The following is a 7,513-nucleotide window of genomic DNA, read 5'->3' as shown; positions in this document are numbered from 1 at the left end:
CTCACTGCCACCATGGAGAACTCTGACAATGTTGACTTAAGCAAACCGAAGTTGAGGCCGGTCGGACGTACTGACAAATTCTCTAAAACAACGGAGGTGGCTTGTGGTATAAAAATGAACATAAATTCTCTGGTAACAGCTCTGGTGGACATTCTTGCAGGCAGCATGCCATTTGCAGGCTCCCTCAAAACTTGAGACATCTGTGGCATTGTGTTGTGACAAAACTGCATATTTTAGTGGCCTTTTATTGTCCCCCAGCACAAGGTTCACCTGTGTAGTGATCATGCTGTTTAATCAGTTTCTTGATATGCCACACCTGTCAGGTGGATGGATTGTCTTGGCAAAGGAGAAATTCTCACTAACAGGGATGTAAACACATTTGTGCCCAACATTTTATAGAAATAAGCTTTTTGTGAGTATGGAATATTTCTGGGATATTTTATTTCAGTTCACGAAATATGGGACCAACACTTTACATGTTGCCTATATATTTTTGCTCGGTATATTTCACCTCTACCAAAGTGATAAGGATCACATTCCAAAAATGTACTGATAAGACATACTGTGTTTTCCTGAAATCGCCCAAGTTCAGACTGAGCGCTCTATAATTCCATTATCCTGTATCTGGTTAAATGGGATGTCATGTATGAACATTTTTTTAAATTTCAGAGCTATCAAACATTAAGCAAGAAATGCATGCAATGTGGCTACTCTTTTCCAAAAATGTTTTTCAAAAATGTATACTATTTGATTGAACTTTGTTTTCATCCCTGAAGGATGGGCTAGTTCTTGGTGCTGACATCAGGGCCACAGAAGGCATGATTGTGGCAGATAAGAACTGCTCCAAGATCCACTACATCTCCCCCAACATCTAGTAAGTGGCCCCCTTTGTTTTTTTCTTCTGTTTTTAGATTATGTGTGTGAATGACTTGATAGTATTGTGGTGTACCACTGTGTAACAGGTATGATGATGGTTGATATGTGAATGACATTGTATCGCTGTGCTTCACGGAATACGTGCTGGTGTCTTAGTCTTTAGACAATAACAGACGCGTCCCATGATATCAAATCAACATTTAGTTTCATAAATGCATGTGAACTCCGTAACCCTAGGCTCCACTGTGTCGTGTTGTGTGTCCGTCCTGTTGCTGTGGAGCGGGCACAGTGGCAGACACTGAGATGACCACCCAGATCATCTCTCGATTACGAGCTCAACATGGCTAGAAACAAATACATTTCTTCTGACACTCGTCAGTCTAATCTTGTTCTGAGAAATGAAGGCTATTCCATGCAAGAAATTGCCAAAAAACTGAAGATCTCGTACAATGCTGTGTATTACTCCCTTCACAGAACAGCACACACTGGCTCTAACCAGATTAGAAAGAGGAGTGGGAGGCCCCGGTGCACAACTGAACAAGAGGACAAGTACATTAGAATGTCTAGTTAGACAAACAGACACCTCACAAGTCCTCAACTGGCAGCTTCATTAAATAGTACCCGCAAAACACCAGTCTCAACGTCAACAGTAAAGAGGCGACTCCGGGATGCTGGCCTTCTAGGCAGAGTTCCTCTATCCAGTGTCTGTGTTCTTTGCCCATCTTAATCATGAATTTTTATTGCCCAGTCTGATAAATGGCTTTTTCTTTGCAACTCTGCCTAGAAGGCCAGCATCCCGGAGTTGCTTCTTCAGTGTTGGTGTTGAGACTGGTGTTTTGCGGGAACAATTTAATGAAGCTGCCAGTTGAGGACTCATCCATCTGCACATTACCAGCAGCAATGATGTATCCTAGGAAGGAGATGTCGGATGTGGAGAACGTGTTCTTGAGCTGAGCGGGAAAGGACGAGGATGTCGTCGAGGTAGACGAACACGAACCGGTTCAACATGTGGCGGAAAAAGCAGTTAATCAGCAGGAGCGTTGGTCAGACCAAATGGCATCACCAGGTATTTGTAGTGTCCGCTAGCCGTGTTGAATACTGTCTTCCACTCGTCACTTCCCGTATCCACACCAGATGGTAGGCGTTCCACAGGTTCAACTTAGCCAAGGCAATGAGTGGTAGCGGGTAGCGGTTCTTAACCGTGATGTCATTAAGGCCCCGGTAGTCGATGCACGGGGTGCAGGGATTTGTCCCTCTTCGCCACACCAATGGAGGTAGAAGGAAGGATACACCCTGCAGCCAGGGAGTCCTCAATGTATGTTTCCATAGCCTTGGTCTCTGGACCCGACAGTGAATACAGACGTCCTGGGGTGGTGTAGTGACCGGGAGAAGGTCGATCCTGCAGTCATAGGGTCGATATGTGGTACGCGAAGTGGCCAGGCCTTGCTGAAAACCTCCCGGGGGTCCTGGTACTCCGCGGTAATGGAGGAGAGGTCCGACTTCAGGCAATGAGTGTGGCAGAACGGGCTCCAGCCATGAAAACCCCAATACTACGGGTACCTGAGAAGACTTGATGAGCATGAACTGCATAGACTCACTGTGGTTCCGTGACACTTATAGGTTCATAGGAGTAGTATTGTCCCATTGAGAGCCAAACGTCACTGACAGAAACAACTTGAATTGTTGCATCTCGTTGTGTTGTTGTCCTCTGGTGGCTAGCTAGCCAGCTAGCTAAAATTGTCCCTTTCCTAAATTAGCCATTGATAGAAATAGGGATGTGAACTTGTGGTTTTACTTAATTCTCTATACTGGCCAATGATTATAATCGTGATTCTGATCCAACCATTAATTCATCCATTGTTGTGTCCCTGGTCTGAGAGGATGGAAGTTCAATATGTAGCTAGATGTATAAGGCTAATGTTAACTAGCTAACGTTGCCCATGAATGGAAGTTAGGCTAGTGAGCAAGCATATTAACCAGGTAGCCAAGGACGACAAAAACTAAAAGCGTGTACTTTATGACAGTGATAGACCGTTTCGTCAACATGAAAGAGAGGGGGATGGCATACGCGTTTCACTGCAAGTAGGGCGAGTCAACAAGTTTTTCTACTTGCACGAACGCACGCACACAGAAAAATCAGAACCATGGACAGCCAACTCATATTTAGCTTACGATGATTGGACTAAATTGTTTTTGTATTTTAGTTGTCACTTGTATTCGACTAAGCATAGGTGATTTGATGATGTTGAAATGTTGAAGTTGAAATGGTGCTGGAATAGTGGAGGCAGCTCCTGTTTTCTTTGTGACTTGCGGTAACTCCCTGTGGTTCTGAATCAATAGTTGTTTAGTGGTCTAAAAATCTTGGGAACATTAACTTGCTTGACCATGCTATAGGACCTGCTTGTTCTAGGTCCCAAGAAACAAAGAGATCTTCTGTTGAATCTGACAATTAAACTTAATGGTTGTACAGTCGTCTCAAATAAAACTGTGAAGGACCTCTGCGTTACTCTGGACCTTGATCTCTCTTTTGAAGAACATATCAAGACCATTTCAAAGACAGCTTTTTTCCATCTACGTAACATTGCAAAAATCAGAAACTTTCTGTCCAAAAATGATGCAGAAAAATTAATCCATGCTTTTGTCACTTCTGGGTTAGACTACTGCAATGCTCTACTTTCCGGCTACCCGGATAAAGCACTAAACAAACTTCAGTTAGTGCTAAATACGGCTGCTAGAATCTTGACTAGAACCAAAAAATGTGATCATATTACTCCAGTGCTAGCCTCCCTACACTGGCTTCCTGTCAAAGCAAGGGCTGATTTCAAGGTTTTACTGCTAACCTACAAAGCATTACATGGGCTTGCTCCTACCTATCTCTCTGATTTGGTCCTGCCGTGCATACCTACACATACGCTACAGTCACAAGACGCAGGCCTCCTAATTGTCCCTAGAATTTCTAAGCAAACAGCTGGAGGCAGGTGCTTTCTCCTATAGAGCTCCATTTTTATGGAATGGTCTGCCTACCCATGTCAGAGACGCAAACTCGGTCTCAACCTTTAAGTCTTTACTGAAGACTCACCTGAGTGGGTTGAGTCACTGATGTGATCATCCTGTCTGGGTTGGCGCCCCCCCCTTGGGTTGTGCCGTGGCGGAGATCTTTGTGGGCTATACTCAGCCTTGTCTCAGGATGGTAAGTTGGTGGTTGAAGATATCCCTCTAGTGGTGTGGGGGCTGTGCTTTGGCAAAGTGGGTGGGGTTATATCCTTCCTGTTTGGCCCTGTCCGGGGGTGTCCTCGGATGGGGCCACAGTGTCTCCTGACCCCTCCTGTCTCAGCCTCCAGTATTTATGCTGCAGTAGTTTATGTGTCGGGGGGCTAGGGTCAGTTTGTTATATCTGGAGTACTTCTCCTGTCCTATTCGGTGTCCTGTGTGAATTTAAGTGTGCTCTCTCTAATTCTCTCTTTCTCTCTTTCGTTCTCTCTCTCGGAGGACCTGAGCCCTAGGACCATGCCTCAGGACTACCTGACATGATGACTCCTTGCTGTCCCCAGTCCACCTGGCCGTGCTGCTGCTCCAGTTTCAACTGTTCTGCCTTATTATTATTGGACCATGCTGGTCATTTATGAACATTTGAACATCTTGGCCATGTTCTGTTATAATCTCCACCCGGCACAGCCAGAAGAGGACTGGCCACCCCACATAGCCTGGTTCCTCTCTAGGTTTCTTCCTAGGTTTTGACCTTTCTAGGGAGTTTTTCCTAGCCACCGTGCTTCTACACCTGCATTGCTTGCTGTTTGGGGTTTTAGGCTGGGTTTCTGTACAGCACTTTGAGATATCAGCTGATGTACGAAGGGCTATATAAATATATATGATTTGATTTGATTCATACAACAGGTTTCTGTGTTCTCTTTTCGACTCCCACCGTATTTGCAATCATACTCTGCTTCCACTGGGCATTCCACTGATTTAAAAACTCGGTCAACTTCTTCCGTGACAACAACACTATTGATCACCATTTTTTCCCACCACTGTCATGGGAAAGTTAAATAAAAAATATTTCCTTGTATGATTCATTTTCAGAGTCCGCATGGCACGATCGTCCTCCAGAAAGTAGCCCATCAGAACTTTTTCCCACTGATCTTTGTCGATACCGCATGTTAAATTCAGGGCAGCAATGTTGAGAAGAGTAGTAATACTTTTGCAGTTCTTCATGATATTTTTCAAAAAAGCCACTGTAGAAAGGGTTATCTACACATACAGAGCATCTCATGTCATAGACAGAAGCCTGCTACGTGGCAGACCAATCTGAACTCATCTCTCGGCATGTCCAGCTCATCCCTTGGCATGTCCAGCTCATCCATTATCTCAGCCAATCATTGCTAAATTATACTTTCAGAAGGCTGGGCATACTCCGCCCACTACGTCAACTCCTGCTCTGTTCCCGTGCCTCAGTGGCCTTGGTCCCATCTGTCCATAGATTTTGTTACTGATCTTCCCCCGCCTGATGGCTTCACCACTGTTATGGTTGTTGTGGACATATTCTCCAAATCCTGCCATTTTAGCCCTATCTCTTGTCTCCCTACCGCTCTACAGGTCGCTGAGGCACTGTTCCAGTAGGTCTTTGTTTCCGAACGTGGTATGGAGAGCCTTCATGGAGAAGCTGGGGGAGTCGGCCAGCCTCACATCCAGGTATCGGCCTCAGTCCAACGAGTAGGTGGAGAAGACCAACTAGGAGCTGTGTAAGTTTCTTAACCTCTCTGGGATATGTGGGCCCACCTGGCCAAAAGCCAGGGAAAATGCAGGGCGCCAAATTAAAATACTATAAAGATCTAACATTCATTAAATCACACATGCAATATTAGCAAATTAAAGCTACACTTGTTTTGAATCCAGCCAACATGTCAGATTTCAAAAAGGCTTTTCGGCGAAAGGAAACGATGCTATTATCTGAGGATAGCACCTCCGTAAACAAAGAGAGAAACCATATTTCAACCCTGCAGGCGCGAAACAAAACGCAGAAATAAAAATATAATCCATGCTTTACCTTTGGCGAGCTTCTTTTGTTGGCACTCCAATATGTCCCATAAACATCACAAATGGTCCTTTTGTTCGATTAATTCCGTCGATATATATCCAAAATGTCCATTTATTTAGCGCGTTTGATCCAGAAAAACACTGGTTCCAACTTGCGCAATGTGACTACAAAATATCTCAAAAGTTACCTGTAAACTTTGCCAAAACATTTCAAACTACTTTTGTAATACAACTTTAGGTATTTTTTTACGTAAATAATCGATAAAATTGAAGACGGGATGATCTGTGTTCAATACAGGAGGAAAACAAACTGTAGCTAGCTTTCTGGTCACGCGCCTCTATCTAACAGTACACTTCAAGTTACCCTCGTTCAAGATGGCCGTACCTCTTCATTACACCAAGGAAAAACCTCAACCATTTTTTAAAGACTGTTGACATCCAGTGGAAGCAATAGGAACTGCAAGAAGGTCCCTTAGAAATCTGGATTCCCAATGAAATCCCATTGAAAAGAGAGTGACCTAAAAAAAAAAAAACTAAATGGTTTGTCCTCTGGGTTTCGCCTGCTAAATAAGTTCTGTTATACTCACAGACATGATTCAAACAGTTTTAGAAACTTAAGAGTGTTTTCTATCCAAATTTACTAATAATATGCATATCTTATCCTCTGGGGATGAGTAGCAGGCAGTTGAATTTGGGCATGCATTTCATCCGGACGTGAAAATACTGCCCACTGTCACCAAGAAGTTAAGAGTCAATGCCAGGATCGGCAGGGGGAGTGAGCCTGGTTCCTTCCCTGGGTGGAGATTGCTCAGAACTCACTTTGTCACTCCTCCACCAGGCTAACTCACTTCCTGTGCGTCCTGGGATATCAGCTGGCCCTGGCCCCATGGATCCGGAGCCAGACCGAAACACCTGCAATGGACTAGCGGTTCCGGCGTGCGAGGAGGTTTGGAACGCTGCCCATTTAAGGCTCCAAAGTGCCGTCCGCTGCCAGAAGGAGCAGGCGGACCGCCACAGCAGCACCTGTGTTCCATCCTGGTGATCACATCTGCCTCGTAACCAGGAACTCCCGCTCTGCCTACCCTGCTGGAAGCTGAGCCCCCGTTTTGTGGGGCCCTTCAAGGTCCTCTGGAGGCTCAATAATAGAGGTTGACCGATTATTATTTTTCAACGCCGATACCGATTATTGGAGGGCAAAAAAAAGCCGATACCGATTAATCGGCCGATTTTTAAAATGTATTTGTAATAATGACAATTACTATAATACTGAATGAACACTTATTTTAACTTAATATAATACATCAATAAAATAAATTTAGCCTCAAATAAATAATGAAACATGTTCAATTTGGTTTAAATAATGCAAAAACAAAGTGTTGGAGAAGAAAGTAAAAGTGCAATATGTGCCATGTAAGAAAGCTAATGTTTAAGTTCCTTGCTCAGAACATGAGAACATATGAAAGCTGGTGGTTCCTTTTAACATGAGTCTTCAATATTCCCAGGTAAGAAGTTTTAGGTGATAGTTATTATAGGACTATTTCTCTCTATACCATTTGTATTTCATATACCTTTGACTATTGGATGTTCTTATAGGCACTTTAGT

Source organism: Oncorhynchus clarkii, chromosome 29 (assembly GCF_045791955.1).
Source record: "Oncorhynchus clarkii lewisi isolate Uvic-CL-2024 chromosome 29, UVic_Ocla_1.0, whole genome shotgun sequence".
NCBI lineage: Eukaryota > Metazoa > Chordata > Actinopteri > Salmoniformes > Salmonidae > Oncorhynchus > Oncorhynchus clarkii.
The sequence above is the reverse complement of the archived record's forward strand: the minus strand, read 5'-3'. Positions refer to the sequence as shown.